Source organism: Delphinus delphis, chromosome 3, assembly GCF_949987515.2.
Source record: "Delphinus delphis chromosome 3, mDelDel1.2, whole genome shotgun sequence".
Taxonomy (NCBI): Eukaryota; Metazoa; Chordata; class Mammalia; order Artiodactyla; family Delphinidae; genus Delphinus; species Delphinus delphis.
The window spans coordinates 99,787,383-99,813,130 of record NC_082685.1 but is presented as its reverse complement, the minus strand read 5'-3'; the positions used below and the strand labels follow the sequence as shown (position 1 = coordinate 99,813,130).

Here is a 25,748-nt window from a genome sequence, read left to right as displayed (position 1 = left end):
AATACTTGAGCTAAATATTATATTTTCCAGTCTCTTTGCTAGCTAGGCGTGACTTTTGATTAAGTTTAGGGCATTGTGGTGTGAGAAAATGAGATGTATTACTTATAGAATCTGTCCTTCAAGGCAGAGGCTGTTTTTCCATCTCTCTCTTTTTCTCCATTCTGCTCTTTGGAATGTGTTTGGGGTAGTGAACCATCTTGGATTATGGGAGCCAAGGGTATAACCTAACAAAGAGCAAAGCAGTAATGTAGAAACCTGGGTCCCTTGATGATGCTGGAAGTATGCTGCCATTAAATCCTACACTGCCTTCCCCAGAGTTCTGTGTTAGTAAGAACTTAGTTCCTAGTTTAAATCACTCTTTTGTTGGGTTTTGTTACTCAGAGTTTAGCCATATACTCAGTAAAGCAACATATTAAAGATTTTTCACTTTATCTTATGAGCAAGCATTTAATTGTTCTATGCAGATGAAAGACAAGGACTAAAGACTGGAAAATGGATTGGGGAGGAGGCAGAAGAGGCCAAAGGCAAGGGATTTTCAGATGAATGAATGATCTGTGGGGTACAATTTTACAAAAGTAGTAAGCAGTCTGGACTCAGCTGCAGAAAGTTTCAAGAAGTAGAACTTGAACAGGAATATAGAAGAAAAGAAGACACTTTTAGAAAAAAGTCTACTGTGTGGTAGAGAAGCAAGGCAAAGAAGCAGGGCTTCAGTGTTGAGAAGTAATGGGAACTGAGGGAGAAGGATAAAATGAGGGCAGATGATATTAAAACTCTGAATGTTAGAATGACATGGATTTGTACAGGAAATCCATGAGGGATCATGATGTAAATGCTTGAGAGGACTGACGCAGTCTTTAGTAGTTTTATGAGTGTTGGTCTGATAGTATTATACAGTTATTGACTCCATCCCATGTGTGTGTGTGTGGTGGTGAGGCATGCATTGACCCCAGAGGAGTACCCAGTATACTGTGTTAGAATGCTAGATGTAATCTGTATAAAAAAATCAAACTTGATTCCTATTTAACATACAGATCAACACTGGCACCCAATCTTGGACAACATGTCAAAAGAGTCACCAATTACACATACTGTATGTGGACTATTCTCAGGGCAAGGAGGATGCTCCACATTATCTTATGGTACACACGCAGTTGTTCGTTTGCTTTCTGTGTCTCGCTACGTATTGCAGTTGATGAGTATTCAATTAAGATGATTCATATATTTTCTGGTTTTATCTAATTTAAGTCTCCAACAATTACTAGTGAATTTAAAAAATCCTATATAGAAAGTTCATATTTAACTAATAAGAACCTACTGTATAAAAAATAAATAAAATAAAATTCAAAACAAAAAACAAACCAAACCCAAAACAATTAAGAAAATGGTATTAGGAACATACATATTGATAATCACCTTAAATGTGAATGGGTTAAATGCTCCAACCGAACGACATAGGCTCAATTAATGGATACAAAAACAAAACCCATTAAAAAAAAAAAAAAAGAAAGTTCATATTGAAGGCAATACTAATAGTACTAGCACAAGTAAACTATAAGAAAACTGCTGTGTTGGCAGTTCTTTTACACTTAGTTGAAGTTTCTGTCTGCTATATTATCAGGTGAAAACAATGATGGTCTTGGTATAATCAATATGAATCTATCAGTAAGTGTTAAATCAAGACATTAACAACGAGCCTTTTTGGTCATAAGTCTCACATATTCATGGTCAATGATAAACAGAATATCTTTGTGGAAGGACAGATGCAAGAGGCCTGAGGACTAGTTGAGTGGCTATTTTTGTAGCTTCTAGTTTTTTATTTTTTCCCGAAAATCAAGTGCATTTGTGTAGATGAGTGATGCAGTAACCCAGAATTAAACTGAAGAGAGCAAGGATTAGAATAGGCATGAAAAACTGGTAGATCTTAGATATATTTTGAGTTTCATTCCTTCGTGATTATCTTCAAAATGTTTCATCTACTATAACTAGCAGTTTCCTAGACTGTGAATATATTATTTTATACTTTTACCTTCCAGTTAGTCAGTCTCTATTTGAAACTCTTCTGTGCTTTTAATCTTGAGCTCTGGACTTTCCCTGGGTTCTTCCTATGTCTTTTGGTTTAATACAGTATTTTGACAGGATCTTAAAAAAATACAGGAAGGTTTTAGTCCTTTCCTTACCTAATAATACCTGCCCCCATTTTTGTGAGGTTTTATGATTTTCCAGTCTCACATCTCCTCTTTATATATTGATTTTTTATAAGTATTTTTTCAGTTAGTCAGGATATAGTAAGAATTATGTAATATTATTCAAATACCCTAGTCAAAAGAGGCAGACATGTAGGATGGGGTTTTCTTTACAAAGGCAAGTGTTTTTCAAAAATGTACATGATTTAAGTTATTGCTACTGTCTTAGTCTGTTTGAGCTGCTATAACAACGTACCCTAGACCAAGTGGCTTATAAACAACAGAAATTTATTTCTCACAATTCTGGAGGATGGGAAATCCAAGATCAAGGCATTGGCAAATTTGGTGTCTGATGATAGCTGCTTTCTGGTTCATAGATGGCTATCTTGTTGCAGAATGGGCCAGAGAGCTCTCTGTGGGCTTTTTTATCATGACACTAATCCCATTCAAGAAGGCTCCACCCTCACAACCTAACTATCTCCCAAAGGCCCACCTCCCAATACTATCACATTGGGTGTTAGGATTTCAACATATAAACCTGGGGGCGGGGTACACAGATATTTAGTTTATAACAACTACACTTAGTTTGCTCAACACATTTTGGTATGCAAGGAATTAAACTATAGCCTTTTATAGCCTTTTATGGTCTATAGCCTTTTATGGTCTATTATGGTCGTGATATCTTCAATTTAGCTACCCTTTCCTGCCTCTTTAGATGCTAGAATTATAAGCAGAAGAAATGGTTAAATTAGGACTATTTCAATGTGTTTATGTTTTGTTGATAATTCTTTGTGAAATCTATTACACAATAACTTAGAGGAATGTACAATACCAACCTATATGTGAGTAGTCAAAATCAGATGAAAAAATCGGATTCTATGTTTTTTTTAAATTAAGTAAAATGTCTAATGGATTTTACTTTATAATGTACAGAAGGCAATCTGGTCATGATTTTGGAGTGTTTGAACTCTTCTAGGACAGGGGGCTGGGAGTTCCATTCCAATGTGAAAGTCTATGTTCACCTTCAAACTTGGAAAATTCATTTCCTTTTTATAAACTAGTTTATATGCAACTAAAAAATTACATCACAGGGAAGCAAAAGTAGACTGCACTTGATTTTTAGTATATTATTAAAAAAAATTTGCAACATCAAATTAAAGCAAATTAAGTTCACCTAGAATCTTCAGAGACCACTGGAGAGGCAAATAGCATCTGACCTGTGTGATTTAGAAAAGTAGTCACAAAACAAAACAAAAAAAAGAAAGAAAAATAGTTATCATGCTTTTTTTCTCAATCTTGGTCTCTGACTTAAATGTTTACTTGTAAGTCATTATTTTGATTATTTTTATGACTGTATTATAAAGGCCTTTCCTAAAAAGATCATATACACACAATTGTGTGTCTGCGTGTGTGTGACCAAAGTAAGCATTTTCCTTCCCACTGCCTGGGAAGATCATACTCAGTCATTAGTATTTACATAGTGCTTGCTTCCATCGAATTCTAAGAGCAGAGGGATTCTGTTTTAAAGTCATTGGTAAGACAGTTTGTTTTTCCATGAACATACTGCAATTATGCACTGGGCAAATTAGTGAATTTTACCAAATATGTCTCAAGGATAAATATAGCGATTTTCACAGTGAATGTTTTCCATCTCTCAGGAAATCTATGTTTGTCATGAAATGAAGATTTTTTTTGGAGAGTTGGGGGAGTGGGGCGATTGCCTTTGCAAACTGATTTTGAATTTCATTAAATAACAAGGCAAACCTGAAAAATATTTTATATTTAATGGAAGTACTTAAGCATGGTCTTTTAGTGGAAAGCAAATGGAAAGAATTTTTAACACATCCACTAAAGAAACAGATTTTCCTTTACTGCTCCAGGGTGATCATTATAAACCGTAACTTTAAAATTTTAAATTATGAAAAATATCTCATCTTGGGAAGTTCATGTGAATTTATACCAGTAAACTAGTCTTGTAATGTTGTAAGTGAGAATTAGTGTGCTTTTTTTGTTTTGTTTTGTATATACTGTGATTTTATTTCAATCGCACAAATGAAGTTAGCGTGTAGAGTGTGCTTTTATAAGATGACAATTTTACTATTTTTCTGTGCAGTTATGCCAAAAAATAATCAGGTTTAAGAGATGACGACTTATAGTGTAAACTGGCATAAAATATTTCATATTTGTATCTCTACTGCCATATTTTTCGTAAGAATGAAATGAATGAAATACTAAATGGAGAAGTACCTAAGATTTTATGTCCTCTAAAGCATCTAAATGATAAAAAATCCAAAGTGTAGAGATGACCTAAATTCTACGTTTCACCAGTTAGCTCGCTGAAAGACCCAGATCTTCAATCCAGTTATTAAAGCCATAGTGAAAGTTAACTTTGAGAAAGTTAATATGCTAATTATATGATAATACTACAGGGATGTGAGTGGAGAAATACTTGAAAACAATAGCTGTTACAGAGTTCTCACAGTTATTTCACTAAGAAGTGTTCTTTCTGGTGGCAATTTAAGAAAAAGGCAACGAAGCAATGTTGAAGTGTTTTATAAATTGCACCCCAAATCAAACTGAAGTAACAAAGCTTTCATTTTCTTTCCATCTCTCCGACCCCTATGAATTTCTTCTATTCTGTTTGAGTGATCTTTACAAGGAGGCTTAAACAACTAAATGCTGTCGAAGCAACCTGTTAGCTTTTCTTTTTGCCCATTTCTCCTATTTATGTGACAACTGGCTTAGTGGCACCTTCCATTGTTGCTCTGTGTTTCTTCATGCCAAAGTTATGCGGATTTTAATGTTGCTAGTTGTTTAAATTTTGACATCATCGTGTAGTCAATCCATGTTTTAAGCCAATTTCTGGCTAGGACGTCTAATTAAGACACAATTCTTAATGTAGAAAGGAAAGAGCACGTAAAGACCAGCATTTTTTTTTCTCATAAAATTGCAGTGCTGTCAATCAGAAATTGTGTTTTACGTGGCTCTCCTGTCATAACCGTAACAGAGGTTTGATTGACCAGAAAGTTTTTATAAATTGATATGATTTGTCATTAGTTTTTCACAAGGGTTCTGGCTGACAGCTTAACAAAAGGAATATAACACCACCTAAAGTAAAGAGTAGTCATAATAATAATCATTTGTATACAAGGCAATAGTAGGACAACTGACCAAAAATACATTAAATTACATATTGTCTCTCACCAATCTACAGCCAATGTTTATCTCCTATAAAACTGATGCCACCCATATAAACGTAATTGATAATGATCAACAAAATTCCATGATAGTTTTAATAATTTATATGCTAATTCCTTATAAGTTTCCTAGCGATTGGCAGAATTCTGCATTTGCACCTGGAGGGTGTTTGAGATTCTGCATAACCCAGGTTTATTTTCTGTGTATTGCAAAACACGGGATGTTCCCTTTAATAACCTGAAATTTTAATAAGGGCCTAAGAAATAGTTGAAAAAATGAGTGAACTTGTATTTAAATTAGGTCTTTGAGAGCTCAGAGATTCTAACTTGGTGAACTCTAATTAAATCCCTTAAGGCCACTGGGTCTGCCTCCCTAGTTCTTGATGGTAAAAGTAAGGTCTTCAAAAAGAGTCCCTTGGCAGTATACAAGTAGAGGGGAAAAAATCCTGCAACCCTTCACTACAGCGTTTTATAAAGCTAGAATTCCAGAAGGAGTAGCAGACAAGGGGAACAACACAGACTGAAACCTGAGAACTAGTAAAACAAGGAAAGCAGAGGAAAAAGAATTTGGAAAGAGAAATAATTCAAGAACATCACTCACTGAGACTGCAGTATGGCTGTAAAGCAAGACAAAGGAGCAAATGAGATACACATGTGCTGGTAACAATGGAGCAAATCTTAGCTGGCACGTTTTGCAATTAACATTTCCAGCAAGAAATGCTCAAATACAAAATTGTCATTTTTTAGTTATGACATTAGAATGGTTTTTTCCTCAGGGTATATTTTCCATGTAAATATCTAAGCTTTTTTTTGCCAATTAGATTTTAGTTGTGTGGGTGAGTTTAACTGTGATTGTGGGAGCAAAATAGGCATTGAATGTTCTTAGGGCCAAGAGGAAATAAATAACAGGTGATCAAAGTGTGGAACTTAAACTTGACTGTATTCTCAGTAGCTTTGCCTACTCAATAATACAGAAGATATGAACCAAACAAACCATCGAGTGAATGCTTATTTTGTCAATGTGCTAGAGGATGGAGATGCGGACAGATTTTTGTACTTTCTCCTCACATTTAAGATACATTTGAAAGTAATATTTATTAATATTATTCACAATTTAATCTCCTTATCCCATTATGCACTAAATGACCCATATCACCTCTTAAGAAAATAGAAATGTCAGCCTTGCAGAGAGCTCCCCCCCCCACACCAATCATTCATTTTCTACCAAAATATCCATTTTGATTGCCAAAGTGTGCGTCAGTCCTTGCCATGGATACCTGTCTTGTGTTTCTTTTTACTTTTTTGGCATTTAAACTCCCTTTTACTAGTTTGTATTTCAATAGATTAAGACAAGATAAGGATCTGTTGGTGGTGGCAAATACCCACAAAGTTTCCTCCCCCAGTGTATTTCTGTGAAAATGGACAGAAAGCTAATTGAAAAGGAGAGGCATGCGGCTGGGTTCTCATTAGTCTATTCCTGTGCCATGGTCACGTGGATCAGTGTGTTCTTTCATATGTGATTGATATGTGATGTCCTGGCAGCCCCCATCCTGACCAGATGCTCTACAAAGTAGGAATAATGTAGGAAAATTTAGAATTTATACTTTTGTAGTTTGCTCTGCTTTTTATTTCAAAAAGGCTTTCAAAGTCCTATGAATGCTATTTAGATCACTTGTATGTCTAAATGGAAATACTGATTCTTGATGCTCTGAATAAACCCCTAATCCCAAAGGCATATTGAGCTACTGGGTGCTAGCTTTGTTCTTGAATATAAGTTCCACAAAGTTTTATTTACTTTTTGAACTCTTTACTACGATGAAAGTGCCATAGTGCTTTTGTGGTCTGCTACTTAAGTAGCTTCATCTTTTCTTGAGGGAAAAATGAAAGTAACAAGAAAAATACGAGGAGGTTTTAGTTTGTTCTCTGATCAAAAGGGTCATTTATTGATCTGGTGCTTAAAAGGAAAAGATCTGTTTGGGGGAAAGTCATTGTACTATCTAGAATTTGAACTCTTATTATCTATTAGAGCATGCATGATAAGTCTACATTTTTCTTTCTGCAGAAGCAAAACTCATAATTAAAATAAGAGCTCCATCACCATTATGACCATATGACTGTTGTCAGTAAACTTGCAAAACTGAAAATAAACAACATCCATGCTAATCGAAATGCTGATAATTTTCAATTAGTCTTAAATGTAGATGATTTCTTCCAAGTGATAGTTTCACACTACATTTTTGTTGTTTCCTCTCTTACCCAAAAGAGAAAGTTAGAAAGAATTGTCCTTTGAAATTAAATATTATCTACTTTCTATTCTCTTTCCTCACTTTCCAGAACTCAAAAGTTAGCTTGAATAGACTACTGAAGGACTGCCCAGTGACTGGAAGAATAAACTGAAAGCAGAAACTTCAGTCTCATTACAACTATAGACCCACTATGTCAACTTGAACAAGTTAATAAATCCTTCCTACATTTGTTTTTGTCTTGGAAACTGCTTATAAGGACAATAAGGAACTAGAGTTTAATGCGTATTGAGAAATTGAGGTACATAGGGCATTATACAAAAAAGACATTTGACCCCTTAGAATCAAGCCTAAAGATTTTTGGATGTCTCTAATATATATCTAGATAGATAGATACATGGACGGATGGTTAGATGGATGGATGGGTAGATAGAGGTATTTATGTGTGTGTAGTATATATAAATCATTGTAGTAAGTGATGAACTGTAGTATGTCACATAAATATTGAATAAATACATGCAATTGTGCTGATACAGCTTTCCCAAACTTTGTTCTTTGGAATACTGGTGTTTCATAAGACGTTGATAGGTATTCTTTGGGAAAAAAAGGGGGTCCTTGTTGAAATAAATGTAAATTTATTTTTATTTTGGGAGATTTATAACATTAATTGGAAAATTAAAGACTCTGGGAAAGAATGCAGAACTAGAGCTAATGTTTCCAAAACCTATTTGGTCTCATTATAAGGATTAATGTAAAACCTTTATTAAAAATTTCATCACTGTTCCAAATATACATTTGGGAAAGAAAGCTTTATACTGGCAAAAATATACATGTTAAAACCTCATAACAGTTGTGTTTAAATACTGGCTCAACCATTTAACTATAACACTAAAGAAGAAAATATTTAGTTCTTTCTTAGGTGTCAATTCTTATTTGCAAAGTAGGGGAAATACTAATATTTATCCTACACTTGTATTTATAATATATGGCTTATGTGATGTATCAATTTACTGCACATTCCAGTTCTGCTCTGCTATTTTAGTTGGTTTTTTTAAAATTTTCCTATTTTTATGAGATTGAAGTCAATGTCATTGTTAGATAAGTTCCACATGTGAAATCATGGATTTCAAGAAGTTGTCACTCAATACACAAGATGCAGTTAATGATGCATTTGGCTATAAGTCTCAGGAAACCTAAGTACAATAGTTTAAACAGAGTTTTTGATTGTTTTTTCACATTGCAGGAAGTGCAGACCAACAGTTTTATCTTTCTATTCCATCATCCTTGGCATGTTTACTCTTCCTCTTCTTGCCGTTTATGATGGGTAGGTGGCTGTTGAAGCTGGTGGATAAATGGTATTGCATCTCTAGGCATCATGTCTACGTTCAAGAAAGAATGGCTAGGGAAGTGTCAGACTCTAAGCCAGCCCCATCTGTACTTCTTTATTATTAGAACAAAGCTTTTCCAGCACCATCCCATCCAGAGCTGGGACAGGCAGCACCCCTCTTCAAGGGAGGCTTGGAAATTTGGGAGTAGTGTTGTCATTGCTGAGTTAGACCAATCATGTTTCATTGCCTGTTTCTAAACATATCTCTGATTCTAACAAAATTGGTAGTTTTCTTAGCATGGAGGAGGAAAGCAAAACTTACTACTTGGGAAAATTGAGTTATTCCACAGAATCTCTTTTAAATGCATGGATTAATGTGAAACAAAGAGAGCATCTATAATTAAATAATGACCCAGAAAAGTTTCCATTTTTAAGGTAGAGAAAGTCAACATTAGGGAATTTTCATTTTAACAATCCCATGTAGTAATTCTTAAATTCACTAAATGACTTTGTTTGCCAGTTTCCCTAGAATATGGAGCCTGAGGCAAGGATTAAGTGCCAGTGTTTTATTTTGTATATGCAAACCTAAGAGAAGGAGAGTGAAGAATAAGGGCAATGAGACAAGAAAAGATGTGGAAGAAAAATGAAATGTTGTGTTTATATGTCTGACTACTGCTTCACCTTGAGCCATGATGTTGCCAGGCAGGTGTATCTACTCGGCACACAGTATATTCCTGGGCATGTTGCATGAGATAATCCACAGTAGGTCGTGCGGGAAAGAAGAAATTTGTCTGCTTGGCTCCTTCCTGTCTTCTCTTTTCCATTGGTGAATGTTTTCATGTTAGTGAGTTAACTCTCCATCATTTGCACATTGTACCATCCAGTTTCTTTGCATGCCAACTACTTTTGGTGCAAACCAAGGTGTGCCAGATCCCATGTCCTGAGATAAGGGATTTTATTCAAATCTAAAAGTAGAGGGAAAGGCTAAAAACTCCAGGCACTTTTGATCTGCCTGCCAGGTGTGTGGTGGCTGCCAAGAGAGGACATCTTGACATCCACAGAAGATGACTGGTTGGGCTCAGTGGCAGCAGTGTGATCCAGGATATGGGAGGACCATGGGAATTTGAAAAAGATAACATTTTTTGTCTGATTCTTTTGTGCTGTACGCACGAAATTACAATTTGGTGTTGGTGGTCAGGGGATGGGGCAAGGGTGGAGACGATGTTTCCCTCACACATCCAACAAGCAACTTTCTGGACACCGACTGGGTGTCCTACAAGTCAAATCAATTTTGACACTGTCTACCTGGAGAAGAGTGTCAGATTCCACAGGTTAAGGGCTCAGGCCTAGGAGACCGCCTCCCCCTCCCCGCCCCGCCCCACAACATAGGTTGTTACCTGTGCTTTTGACTGACTGTTCACAAATTGGAAGTTCCAGTAACGCCCTCCAACTCAGGATGCTGACTGAGAGTCCAGGTTGTTACCTGTACTTCTGACCAACCAGCTATAAATGAGAGGTTCCCACGACTTCCTCCTTGGATTTGACTACTTTGCTTGAGAGGCTCACAGAACTCAGAGAAACATTTCACTGATTAGATCACTAGTTTATTGTAAAAGGACATAACCCAGATTGAAGAGATGTATAGGGCAAGGCATGGGAAAGGGCGAGGAGCTTCCATGCCGTCTCCAGGAGCGCCACTGTCCCAGAACCTTCAAATGTTCTCCAACCTGTCCTTTGGGTTTTTATGGAGGCTTCATTACACAGGCACAGTTGATTAAATTATTGACTCCATTTGCAGCTCCCTTTCCCTTCCCCAGAGGTGGGCGTGGGACCAAAAGTTCCAACCCTCTAATCACTGGGTTAACTCCACTGGCAACCAGCCCCCATCTTTCAGTGGTTTCCAAAAGTCATTTTTTAACATAACAGAAGACACCTTCCTTGCTCTTTGCGCTTAGGCAACTTCAAGGATTTGGGGAGTGTGATCCAGGAACCAAGGGTAAGACCAAATACATATTTCTTATTATAAATCGCAATATCACACTGATACACGAAATTTGAGAATTGATGACTTTAGAAGTAAATTTATCCCTGGAGCTTAGGCTAACTCCAGGTCCAAAAGAGGCTCATTTTGGGTAGCCCTGCAACTTCTACAGAAGTTTTAAAGCATCTTCATTATAAGCTATATAACTGGTAGACAGTGTACCACACTGGTTAAGAATAGAACTTTGGTTTCGTCCACAATTGGGACTTGAATCGGACCAGTGCTGTGGTTTCTGTTTGTCACCTTGAAAAAGTCATTTTGCCACTCAGCCTCAATTATTTTTTTATCTAAAAAAGTGAAAATAGGGCTTCCCTGGTGGCGCAGTGGTTGGGAGTCCGTCTGCCGATGCAGGGGACGCGGGTTTGTGCCCTGGTCCGGGAGGGTCCCACATGCCGCAGAGCGGCTGGGCCCGTGAGCTGTGGCCGCTGGGCCTGCGTGTCCGGAGCCTGTGCTCCGCAACCGAAGAGGCCACAACAGTGAAAGGCCCGCGTACCGCAAAAAAAAAAAAAAAAGTGAAAATATTAATACTGCTTTCCCTTTAGGGTTTTTATGGAAGATGGTATCTAAAAATCTATTAAATGGACTTGGTACAAAATAGCTCCTCATGCATAAATTTCCATTCACTTCCTTCTCCCTTGAACATTACTAAAATTTCAGGAAACTTTACTTCTCAGATGGATTCACGTTTGAGAAGTCCTAGTGGCCAAAATGGGATGGGAATTTCTGTTTCATCCCATCTGCTAGTCCAGACAGGCCAGAATAGGCTACAGAACTCCCTAACCAATTCTACTTTCAGAAGTGCACACTACTGAGCACATTTTGCTTTCCTTGGGGAAAAGCCTCAGGTAACAGATGAGGATGTTGAAATAACACTGCACCCACCACTTTCCAGAGCAGCTAATTTAAAATCACTTGCAATGTGAGAGAATCTGTCTCCATATCTTCTTGTAAGAACCTACAGCTAACTGTTTACTGAAAGGTTTCCTGAGAATAGGATTTTATCCAGGACTTGTGACAGTGGTAACTTAGAATGAGGCTACAGAGATCTAATTAAAAAGATGATTTCCTAACATATGGAGCTCCTATGTGAAATCCAGAGGATGTGCTGTGCTGGGGGGAGATGCTGACCCTGTAAATTCTTATGACATTAGGCTTAAATCTTAACTGCTAAACACCTTTCAAATACTTAACTCTCCCCAAGTAAATGCGCTCCCTGCAAAGCTCTATTTGTTGACTTTTATCCCAGTTGCATTGACTTTGGGGACCGTCTCACTGAGACCTGTGCATTAAGTGGTACATATGTTGAATAAACAGCCAGACAGCTACCAACTGTCAAGTTGCTTTACCAGAGTATAAAAAAACAGCACATATGCCATGTTGAAAGCAAAGGAAAAACAAAGGTTTATAATAGAACTAGTAAATGGTTCAGGTAAAATTCAACCACATGCTATGTGCGTGATTATTTTTGTAAATAGCATTAGAATAATTTTGGAGAAGAAATCATAATCTTGAAGTGATCTCAGATATGGCATTAGATATGATACTTCCTCTGGCGGCTCATAATTCATTCCTGTGTTAATAAAATGAAAGGGTGACAGGCCGTATGAATGTAAGCAAAGGCTGGGAATATGCTCAGTGAGGAAGTACAGGTTTGATTTTCTCACAGCAGCAGATGGAAATAAAGGCACAGGTTGTTCTTTGCAGGTATGGATGAAACAACAGAACACACCAGCTTTTCTGGCAAGGAGATTGGAAGTATTTATAGATAGTTTTCACTCTTGTTGCCACCCGCGTGCCTCTCCTGTGATGCTCTGGTGGAACAACATTGACTATGCATCCAGGTGGCCACCTGCTGAGCAGAAATTCCTGGTTACCAGCAATTGATTCGCATAGGAGGAAAAGTAGCCTTGTTATTTTAAAGTGTGTCTTAGTTTATTTTGGTGGGGAAGTGGACTCCTGAACTTGTAATCATTGGAGCTTGGAGTGTCAGTTCAGGGGCAGTGGAAGCTGGGGCTAAGACTGAGTTACAAGTGCAGAAGATATACTGGAGGTAGGATGCATTGAAGATACGAGGAGAGGGAGGAAGAGAAGGGAAAAACTTCAGACTATGATGCAGGTCTGAAACCTGTGAAATGAGGGAGGCAGGATGGAGAATTGGATGGAAAGAGTCTCAGAAAACAGTGCTTCCCACTGTTCACAATAGCCAAGACATGGAGATAGCCTAAATGTCCATTGACAGGTGAATGGATAAAGAAGATATGGTTCATATATACACAATGGAATATTACTCAGCTATAAGAAAGTGAAATAATGCCATTTGCAGCAACATGGATGGACCTAGAGATTATCATACTAAGTGAAGTGAGTCGGACAGAGAAAGAGAAATACCATATGATATCACTCATATGTGCAATCCAAACTACGACACAAATTAACTTATCTATGAAAGAGAAACAGACTCACAGACATAGAGAACAAGCTTGTGGTTGCCAAGGGGTGGGGTGTGGGGGAGGGATGGATTGGGAGTTTGGGATTAGCAGATGAAAACTATTATATATAGAATGGATGAACAACAAGGTCCTACTGTATGACACAGGAACTATATTCAATATCCTGTGAGAAACCATAATGGAAAAGAATTTTAAAAAGAATGTATGTATATGTATAACTGAATCACTTTGCTGTACAGCAGAAATGAACACAACATTGTAAATCAACTATACTTCAATAACATAAATTGAAAGAAAACAAGGATACCCAGACAAAGTGGCAACCAGCCCAGTGAGTAACTCCACAGGGGAGGGTGCCTATAAGAAGGGCCTGTGGTGGGCAAAAATGGCCAGGTCCTAGAACTTGTTACCTCTGCCGTCACTGGCCAGAGCTGCCCATGGAGAGTGTGTTCTCACAGCAAACACCTGGGTGGAATCCAGAGCTGCTGCAACTAGAGGCTGTTGGTTGACAGCACTTCTGTGGCAAGTCCTCCTTAAAAGGAGATCTGAGGGCAGCTCTGTGACTGGTGCAGCAGGCTTTCTAAAGAGAGCACAGAAGTAGAGTTCTAAGAAAGAATGACCTTTATACATTCATTTGTAACAAAGGGCAAAGATGACTTAGCCTATGTGGCTTCTCTTATGAGTTTATATCCATACAAATCCTCCAAACTTGCAAAACACTTCTGTGTTGGATCCTCTTCACTTTCTTATTCTTTCTTTTCTGCATGACTTGGAAGTAAAATGTAATAGACTGTCAGGGGACGATTTTCCTAGGGTGGAAGCGCTAGCCTTCTTAGAACACTATCAAATTCTAAGAAAACAAATGCACTTAACTGATCCAGTAATGAAGAGCCATAGGAACCTAAGTTCAGATCCTGGTTTTGCCACTCACCAACTTTAAGATTTTAAGTAACTTAATTTCTTTGTGTCTCATTTTCCTTATAGTGAAAAAAGCAACTTAGTATCAAATATGGTTTATTTGAAGAATGATTTGTTGAAAGATTTTCTTGTTCTAGAAATTTTTTTTACAAGGTTGGTTGTTCTATTTTTTATGATAGTGATATGTACTACCTTTATGACATCTTCACTACAAATATATGAAAGACTTTAGAAAAATCATAGTTCAGAATCAATGAAAATAAATATACAATTATTTACTGGACTCTTACTTAGCTCCTAACACTCGGGGTGGCAAATGTTGTTTAACAGGAGAAGAGGAATCTGAATAGAGTATGATGCTTTTTATTTGTAGATAATATCCACTTATTTAAGCACTTAGGTATGCTTATTCTTTTTTTGAAAATTTTTTTAACATCTTTATTGGAGTATAACTGCTTTACAATGGTGTGTTAGTTTCAAGTGAATCAGCTATACATATACATATATCCCCATATCTCTTCCCTCTTGCGTCTCCCTCCCTCCCACCCTCCCTATCCCACCCCTCTAGGTAGTCACAAAGCACCGAGCTGATCTCCCTGTGCTATGTGGCTGCTTCCCACTAGCTATCTATTTTATGTTTCGTAGTATATATAAGTCCATGCTACTCTCTCACTTCATCCTCCCAGCTTACCCTTCCCCCTCCCCGTGTCCTCAAGTCCATTCTCTATGTCTGCGTCTTTTATTTATTTATTTTTTAGATTCCATATATATGTGTTAGCATACGGTATTTGTTTTTCTCTTTCTGACTTACTTCACTCTGTATGACAGACTCTAGATCCATCCACCTCAGGCTTATTCTTTTCTATGGCTAAAAACAGCACAGACTTGTTATCTTCCATTTATGTAGGTGAGAAGTCTGACGTCTCACGGGGGTACAATTGAGCTATTGGACTGGGCTATTGTTCCTTTTGGAATGCTCTAGGGGATAGTCCATTTCTTGCCTTCCCAGGTTTTATAAACTGCCCACATCCCTTGGATCTTGGCCCCCTACCTCTAACTTCAGATCCGAAAATATTGCATTTATCTGACCATTCTTCTGTGGTCATATCTCCTTTTGATCATGGTTGGGAAAGTTTCACTGATTTGAAGGACCCATGTGTTAAGATTGAGCCCAGCTAGCAATTCCAAAATAGTCTTTTTATATCAAGGTTCCTAACTTAATCACACCTGTAAAGTCCCATTTGCCATGTAGGTAACCTATTCCCAGGTTCCTGGGATTAGGTCGTGGGCATCTTTGGTGGGCTAAAGAATTTGGGCAGAGTCTAGAAGCTGGAAAATGTAAGGAAAAGGATCATTCCCTACAGCCTCCAGAAAGGAAAGCAGCAATAGAAAATGAACATTCTACTCAACCTACCTGAATTTATTTTTCACTGCGCTATGGTGCACTTCCCAATAGATATAGCCCTTGCCTGCTTTATCCCGAGGGGTGAATCTGCTGATCTGGCTGGCTAGCAGACATCCTATTCGATTAGTCTAGCCTCCAAAGTGTCCCTTGCACAGGCTATTTTGTTTCCTATCTCTGTCCCTTTCTTTTCTTTTTTTTTTTTAACCTCTTTATTGGAGTGTAATTGCTTTACAATGGTGTGTTAGTTTCTACTTTATAACAAAGTGAATCAGCTATACATATACATATATCCCCATATCTCTTCTCTCTTGCGTCTCCCTCCCCCCCACCCTCCCTATCCCACCCCTCTAGGTGGTCACAAAGCACCGAGCTGATCTCCCTGTGCTATGTGGCTGCTTCCCACTAGCTATCGGTTTTACATTTGGTAGTGTATATATGTCCATGGCACTCTCTCACTTTGTTCAGGCTTACCCTTGCCCCTCCCCATGTCCTCAAGTCCATTCTCTAGTAGATCTGTGTCTTTATTCCAATCTCGCCCCTAGGTTCTTCATGACCACTTTTTTTTTTTTTAGATTCCATATATATGTGTTAGCATGCGGTATTTGTTTTTCTCTTTCTGACTTACTTCACTCTGTATGACAGACTCTAGGTCTATCCACCTCACTACAAACAACTCATTTTTGTTTCTATTTATGGCTGAGGAATATTCCATTGTATATATGTGCCACATCTTCTTTATCCATTCATCTGTTGATGGACACTTAGGTTGCTTCCATGTCCTGACTATTGTAAATAGAGCTGCAATGAACATTTTGGTACATGACTCTTTTTGAATTATGGGTTTCTCAGGGTATATGCCCAGTAGTGGGATTGCTGGGTCGTATGGTAGGTCGTATTTTTAGTTTTTTAAAGAACTTCCATACTGTTCTCCATAGTGGCTGTATCAATTTTCATTCCCACCAACAGTGCAAGAGGGGTCCCTTTTCTCCACACCCTCTCCAGCATTTATTGTTTCTAGATTTTTTGATGATGGCCATTCTGACTGATGTGAGATGATATCTCATTGTAGTTTTGATTTGCATTTCTCTAATGATTAATTATGTTGAGCCTTCTTTCATGTGTTTGTTGACAATCTGTATATCTTCTTTGGAGAAATGTGTATTTAGCTCTTCTGCCCATTTTTTGATAGGGTTCTTTGTTTTTTGATATTGAGCTGCCTGAGCTGCTTGTAAATTTTGGAGATTAATCCTTTGTCAGTTGCTTCATTAGCAAATATTTTCTCCCATTCTGAGGGTTGTCTTTTCGTCTTGTTTATGGTTTCCTTTGCTGTGCGAAAGCTTTGAAGTTTCATTAGGTCCCATTTGTTTACTTTTGTTCTTATTTCCATTTCTCTGGGAGGTGGGTCAAAAAGGATCTTGCTGTGATTTATATCATAGAGTGTTCGGCCTATGTTTTCCTCTAAGAGTTCGATAGTGTCTGGCCTTACATTTAGGTCTTTAATCCATTTGGAGTTTAGTTTTGTGTATGGTGTTAGGGAGTGTTCCAATTTCATTCTTTTACATGTAGCTGTCCAGTTTTCCCAGCACCACTTGTTGAAGGGGCTGTCTTTTCTCCATTGTATATTCTTGCCTCCTTTATCAAAGATAAGGTGACCATATGTGCATGGGTTTATCTCTGGGCTTTCTATCCTGTTCCATTGATCTGTATTTCTGTTTTTGTGCCAGTACCATACTGTCTTGATTACTGTAGCTTTGTACTATAGTCTGAAGTCAGGGAGTCTGATGCCTCCAGCTCCGTTTTTCTTTTTCAAGATTACTTTGGCTATTCGAGGTCTTTTGTGTTTCCATACAAATTGTGAAATTTTTTGTTCTAGTTCTGTGAAAAATGCCAGTTGTAGTTTGATAGAGATTGCATTGAATCTGTAGATTGCTTTGGGTAGTATAGTCATTTTCACAATGTTGATTCTTCCAATCCAAGAACATGGAATATCTCTCCATCTGTTTGTATCATCTTTAATTTCTTTCATCAGTGTCTTATAATTTTCTGCATACAGGTTTTTTTCCTCCTTAGGTAGGTTTATTCCTAGGTATTTTATTCTTTTTGTTGCAATGGTAAATGGGAGTGTTTCCTTAATTTCACTTTAAGATTTTTCATCATTAGTGTATAGGAATGCCAGAGATTTCTGTGCATTAATTTTGTGTCCTGCTACCTTACCAAATTCATTGATTAGCTCTAGTAGTTTCCACTAAGATCAGGAACAAGACAAGGTTGCCCACTGTCACCAATATTATTCAACATTGTTTTGGAAGTTTTAACCGCAGCAATCAGAGAAGAAAAAGAAATGAAAGGAATCCAAATTGGAAAAGAAGAAGTAAAGCTGTCACTGTTTGCAGATGACATGATACTATACATAGAGAATCCTAAAGATGCTACCAGAAAACTACTAGAGCTAATCAATGAATTTGGTAAAGTAGCAGGATACAAAATTAATGCACAGAAATCTGTCCCTTTCTTTATTCTCTTTCCAGCTTCGAAAATAACCTCAATCATTGTCTCTACTTTTTCAAATCCAAGGTGCTTCTCAAGGTTCTGTTAATGACTGAAATCCTTCCTGAAGATTTTTCTACCTACTCCATCCCACCTTGAATGCTTCCAACTGAAAATTCCACTTGTATTGGAATCAAAGATTGACAAATTAGCTCAAAGTTTTCATATTAGCAATGTCTCCACCAACCCAAACAGTGTTAAACTCCTTAAGAACAGGGACAATCTGTTCTATATCTTTTGTGTATCACTCAGCCAATGCTTCATAGCCAGTGCCAAGGCAGTGCTAAATTAATACTTTGTTTATTGAATAATAGTCAACCTTTAAAATATAAATATCTCTAGGAGCTGATTACATCCTTGCAGTTATTAACATTTCACTGTAGTTTATGTAATGAATTAAATTACATTCTAAATTGAGATCTGATTAGTGGGTTCAATGAGAAGACTATGTAGAGAGAGAAATAACTACAAGCAGAACTAGGGGTCATTAGCCTAGAAGGGGAACACATGGGCTTTTCTGAATTCATCGGTAGTCAGGGGACAAGGTGGAAATGACAGTCAGGCATACAAAGTAAGGAGGGAGAAAGAGAAGAGCCTGTCCTACCCATTCCATTATTTTGGCTTGACCGGACACATGTTTAACAAATCCCTGCATTCATGGAGACTGTGATGTAGGAAATGAGGTGGTTGATATGTTTGAAAGTAGGATAAAATGTATATTTCATCATGGAACAGATGGATTTTAGAAATTTTGTAAAGAAAAAGTGGTAGAATTTGGCAGTTTGAATGTTTGAATAAGGGAATATATTGCATTGTGGAATTTCCCATTTCTTTTTCCATTTGAAATTACAGTGAATTTATAGTCATAACTCTTTGTCCCTTTAAATACACGTGTACATATATATCTGTATATATATAAACACATTATCTGATATTATCTATATATCTCATTACTTTTTGTCAATTGCATTGCTAAAAAGTGTTATGGATAGTTTAATTTTTTAACTTTGATACTTATAAAATGGATAACTGCATAAAAATGAAATTAAATATATAGTCATAGACTTATGTTTGCATTTTGAAAGAATGTATATGCTCAACATTTATTCAACCACCAAATAACCAAAAATTCTTCTGACTCTAAATCACTAATATTATGTGTACAAGATTGAGTTCCAGGATGGTTTCTTAGTAAAATAAAATTTACATTTCATTGTCCCTTCAATAGTTCTCTGAACAAAATTATATTAACATGACTTCCAATGGATAATTAGAGAATAGTATTTCCTTTTTTTTTCCTACAAAATTTCCTGAACAAATTAAGGTGTGACTTATACCTTCCATTTTCTATGTTGTTGAACACGACTTGTTTTAGTTAACTCTCATATTCCTCTAGAACCACATAACTCAAAAAATCATATTACTCAGCATTACCAGAAAAGCTTCTATGTTCTGTGTGTTCTTAAATCAAGCACTTTTTAAAAAAAAGCATTTATTTTCTCGTGCTTTGTGATTCAATATATCATGCTACATTCTGATTATACAGAGATGCATAAGTAGCACTTACCTTAATGAACCAACCACAATTTCTGGCTTTTAACATGTCAGCCAGGTGTTACGAGTTTGATATAAAAATGAGTAGGTGTTCATGTAGACTGTAACAGAGAGGTTCATAGATCAGGAAATAGAATGTATGCTCCACCCAGAATTAGTTTTTATTACCTACACTCTCTGGATATTTGTCAGTTAACAAGTCAAGAACTTATATGATTTTTAGTTAACTATGTGTGTACTTCTCTGCTTGTCATCTATATTTTAAACTGGGAATGAGTTTCATGTCTCTTTGTGCCCCAATCATGTCTCTTTGTGGCACAATCTCTTTGTGCCCCTTTGTGCCCCAAAGTACTTTGGCCTGTGATTCTCAGTAAACAATTGATTGACTGTAGCAGGTATGAGTCCACTGTGAGACCAGGCTCTGATAGCCTATCTGGACATCCTTATTTAACCAAAGCATTTGGAAAAACCAAATCCTTCTATGTTTCTTGGATATCTCAGGAAAAGGAGTCATATACCTATGATTGAATATTTAATTTCATTTCTATGCAGGTATCCTTTTCATAAGTATCAAAGTTAAAAAATCAAAGTGTCCATCATATTTTAGCAATGACACAAAGGAAAAGGATGTTGAGCTGGTTATGTGGAGTTAACTAAGAGGTCCATGATTTTCAGAAATATTCCAATGTAATGAGTTCATTACATCAGAATTAACCAAGATTTGAAATGAATTCTTATTTCTACAAATCCACTTTATTTATTTATTTATTTATTTTGTCCCTACAGATCCACTTTAATCTGCACTTTACTGTTCCTCTCCTCTGGGTGAGTACTGTGTCATCCCTGGCATCTAGTACAATGACAACTGAGTACTGGGGGCCTCAATAAATATCAATTGAAGTAAGAAATAAATAATGTATTGATGTCAATGACTGATTGATCCAAAGTTATACCTATCCCAAAGATTAACTGGCCTTTGCCAGGGCAGTCTTTGAGGATGACCTCTAGTTACTTCAGGGAAGAGAAAAATGCCCCAAATATCTGTTACCTTAGAGGTTGCCTACCACAGGGAGCCACTTATTGGAACTGATTCCAGGCAATGTATTCAAGATGTTTGTGTTCGTCATGCCACAACCTACCTCTCAGCCACACAGTTTAGACCCCCCTCTTCTATCATTCTAGAAGTGCGTTGACTCTCTAAAGTGTATGGACTTAAAAAGATAGACTTCCTAGAAGTCTTTGTACTATAAAAGAGAACCTCCAGGAGACTCTGATGTGTTTCTAATAATGAAATTTCAATATAAATAAGGGACACTTGAGACTCTGGACTTCATGGAAGTATTATGCTTCTTTGTCTACAAGGGCAAGCAGTTGTAGCACAAAAACATGTAAATGAGTTAGTTCCAGTGTTCTTACTGTGAGAGGGCTTCTGCAGCAGTAAAAAGTTTTAGAGGCAATAGTGGGTGACTGGAATCAAGTTACAGCTGGGATTGGGGTGTGCATTTTGATTTGAAGTAGACGTGTATGGTTTACTTAATGTGTGGTAGTGTTACATGGATTTGTAAATTTAGAGTAAAATTCATAATGATGAGACTGTCTGGGCCCTTTCCAGTGACTTCTTTGATCCACAGGGATTTCTCAGGTTTACGTATGGACGTGTGGAGAGTGAGGGGAGTGACGTGTTGCAATGAATAACGTGTCCTCAAGCTGCGGTATTCTTTCCCTAGGCTAGGGGCTTGATTCTAATATTTTTTAATTCTCCAATTTTATTTGTAAATGAAAATCTTTGAATTTCAATAATCTTTATCTACAAAAATGAGATTTAGGACAAAGAAAAGATAGCTATAGGAATGATCTCAGGCATTTTTATTCCTATCATTTACATTTGAAATTAAACAAGTATATCAAAATAACAAGTATGCACCAGGGAATGAAGACAGCATGCTGTTTCCCAGGCCACCCTAATACTCCTTCAGCTCCTTGAAATACCCTTCCAGTATATATAATTAAGAGGGTGGCGTTATAAAATTCTCTAAAATCGTGGTTTGGGGCTGTGGCTCTTTTGCCTTTGTTGTGGTTTTCTACCTAACAGTGGGTTTTGCACATTCTGAATCTGTGTCTAGTTATGCAGTGGAGCTCACTGCCCACATTTCCAGGCTCATTCTGGTGGGAAGAACCAGACTCAGTGCTTTGGCAGTTTGAGAACACTCACTGCTGCAATAGAACATTTCTGAGCACACAGAAACCTTTTTCCAGCTAGTAAGATTCTTTGAAAATCTTTGGGGACATTTCCATTGCTATATTGATACATCTTCTGTGTTTTGCCAAAACCAGGCTGGGATATTTCCATTTCTGTTCCCTCTCTTTCAGCTATCCCCTGGGCTCCCTTTGCTCCTCAAACTATATCAACACTGAACATGATGTCTCAGTATAAGACAGGAATGGGCTATCCATCTGGGAGTCTAATCTTCCTCCATTCATTTTCAAATGAGTAGTTTCAGAAACTGCTATTTCTGCTTGTTCCACACAAGGACTGGGTTTCCTAGTTCTTAGATAGTTTTACAGACCATTTCCCTGCATATTCAGCTGTCAGCTATTGTTACTTTTTACAATCCGGAAGAATATGCTAATTGTACTGACACATAATGCAATGTGCTTAAGAACATGCCACTCAAAAGTGTAGCTCTCAGGAGACTTTTACCTGCAAGAAACCTCATCTATAAGGAAATATCCCCTTTGAGATAAAGGCAATTCTTTTGTAATAACATTGGGGAAGGCTAAAATGTGATTTACAGCACACCACAACACACTATAGTGTGATTTGACTGTTGTATAAAAACATATAGATTTAGGTTGAATTTAAATAGATGGCTAAGAGGGAGGGAGAGAGAGAAAAAGAGAAAGAGAGAGGGAGAGATGAAAATACCAGATGACTTCCAACTATAAAAAGTTCTCTTAGAAATGACAGAATAGTTAATGCATAGATTTCAAAGAAAATTACTGTTTCATAGTGTTGGTTATTAAACCTCTAATTTCTATAGAAATCTCTAATTTTTCCACATATTAAGTAAAGGAACTAAAAATGTCTTCTGTGGATATTTTTATAATAATATTTTCTGTTATAAAAAAGGCTCTGCCAGACACTACCATCTGCCATATAGACTGACAGTGTACAAATCTGATGTCTTTCTGTGACTTCCTATCTTATATAATTGGAGGTTTCAGCCCAGAATGATGCTTCATTTCCACCTAAGGACAACGAAGTTTAAGTTTGCCTGGAACATTTTAATCATTTCCCTGCTATGCACTGATAACACCAGTGCTCTGTATAGTTAAAAGCTATAAATGTGTCTACTGAGAGGGTGTTAAAAATTCTCCTCGGAGCTTCTGGCCATCATCCAGGATTCCGTAATACCTTCTGAAACGAGACAGAAAACATAATTCATTACAATTGATAAAAGTTTCATTTGTACTTTATTTTGGAAATTTTAAACACTCAGAATATCTTGGCTACAACAACATGGGGAAGTGCTTTTTAGCTTTTGTTTGTTGATTTTTTTGAGATGAGAAAGATGTCTTTGTGAACTGTTTATATAAAAATTAGAATATTTAGAATATTTGTCTACCATGCTTTGAAAAGGTTCAAGGACACCCACAAGTACTCTGCTGACTCAGATGTGTGTGTGTATGTGTGTGTTTATAGGAGGAAATGTAATCATCCCGCTCAGTGAGACAAGATTACTGACAAACTTCTATAGTTACTTATTTAAAAAATAACACCATTTTCAATAAAAGAGAAATCCTTGTATTTAAAACCTGTTAATTGGAGGTAATGTCTGAGTAACTGAACATTGTCAAAGGGTAATGACCTCCTGCTGCTAAGCCCTGGAAATGTTGACTGGAAGCCATCACGTTTGTTTTCAAAACGGGAGACATGGGTCCTTTGACATGATTCCATTAAAATGGCTTTATTTTTGTTACACACCATAATAGAAATTTTATCATTCTAGGCCATATTAGAATGTGCTTCCATTTTCTGCCTTCAAATATCTTTGCAGGTTTTGTGTTCACTGCTCTTAAATCTACCAATTAGCACCTTTGCTGCTGCTGAGTGGCTGTTCTCAGAACGATACAGAGTTAGTTCAGTTCCTCCTGAGGTTTGCCAAAAAGGTTTGAAATGAGTTAGTATTCATTAAGGTATGCCACTCAATATAATAAATAATCAGTGCTCTATAATTCATTGTAGCTGAGAAAACAGGCTGGGTAATTAAAAGGAAACAGTGGAAAGCATCCCCCATTCCCTGTCCCCTTATACACTCCATTTAGCCAGTGTCTGAAATTTCATTTGGCTGATGTATAAACTTTCACTTAAAATGTTCTTCTGGGTTGACTGAGATTTTCTATCAGTAGGAATGAAAGATCTAAGAACTGGTTTCCTTATGGAATCAGATGCACGTGAGGAGTGTGCCCTGAGATGAGGAAAAGGGAGGTCTTAGAGTATTAAAGTATCTATAATGTGAGGATTAGAGATGCTTAAAAGCAACTCCACCTCCATTTTCATGCTTTTCAGAGGCATCCTTGGTGATGGCCTCAGAGCCACTTGCACCATGATTGTGTAGAGTAGATTAATTGCAGTGATTCTCTTTTTGGCTAGAGTAGCGGGAGGTTTTTGTTACCTTTTAAAAATATCTGTATTGTTGTCCCGGCCCCATCCTCAGTGATTTGATCCAACTGTTTCAGGATAGGGCACTGGCATCTATATAGATCTGTATTTAATTTCCACAGGTAATTCTAATCTGCAGCCAGAGTTCTCCTACTTGAGCTTTCCTCCGGGTCATGTGGAGGGTTGTTGAAACACAGCATGCTGTGTACACACCAAAGAGCTTCTGTACACCCTGTACACACCAAAGAGCTTCTGATCCAGTGAGTCTGCCAGGTGCCTGAGCATGTACATTTCCAACAGGTTCCTGGGTGATGCTGATGCTGCACTAGAATGTATGGTAAGTCAGTTAAATGATGTCAGTTTAGTCATTTCCTTACTCCTGATGACTTGGAAAAGAAGAAAAGGGAAAGTGAAATACAAGAAGGACAGACTAGGGGCGAAGTTAAGTTGTATTTTCCCATTAAATGCCACTTTGTTGTAGCTGTCACACTGGTTTCTGATTTCTTTTAGAAATCCCTTTAGTTTACCTAGATTTTTTATGCCTAAACACATAAAAATTAAAAAAAAATAATTTTGTAACTAATACTTACTGAACATTTAGTAACCACCAGGATTCAGTTTAAATGTTTTATATATATTAGCTCATTTAATCTTCATCATTAAACAAATGGTTTCTTATCATAATCTACAATTATGTTCTTAAAGTCACACAGCTAATAGGCGGTAGGGTTGGAATTGGAAGTCAAGCAAACTGACTCCAGAGCCTGAACTCTTAGTAATTTCTCTATACTACTTCTGCAAACCTAATGGTTTATGAAATATATTCTCACAACCCTTTGGAGGAAATATGTCACTGATTATTATTGAATTATTCCCGATGATAAAATCATGATAAAATAGCTTCCATTTATTGAATGCCTATATTGGGCCATATACTATATTAAGCACTATTAGCAAATCAGTTTAAGTGGCAAAATTAGGGTTCAAATTTAGGCCTGCTGGTTGGTTTTGGAGTGTCTGCCTCCAAAAGGAGTTATTCAGGTTCCTAGAAACATTGTAGTTTCTGGTCCAAAATTCTGAGGAAATTTAGCTACATTTCCAGCAACATCTCTCTATAACTCTGGTAATCTTACCTTTTGCCTAAGCATGTCTTATACAATTAAAAAACTCTGTTACAATTAAAAAACTCTTGACTAAAATGGTGGTCATTCTGATGTGAA

At 37.1% G+C, this 25,748-nt stretch overlaps 1 long non-coding RNA gene across 1 annotated transcript in view; it reads left to right on the top strand.

Annotated features, from left to right (window-relative positions):
- Nucleotides 1-24,808, top strand: part of LOC132422163 (uncharacterized) — a 32,218-nt gene extending 7,410 nt beyond the window's left edge. The window contains exons 2-3 of the long non-coding RNA XR_009518819.1: nucleotides 20,652-20,690; nucleotides 24,651-24,808. This is a non-coding gene — a long non-coding RNA (uncharacterized lncRNA). The remainder of the gene's footprint in view (nucleotides 1-20,651; nucleotides 20,691-24,650) is intronic.
- Nucleotides 24,809-25,748: the final 940 nt, after the last annotated feature.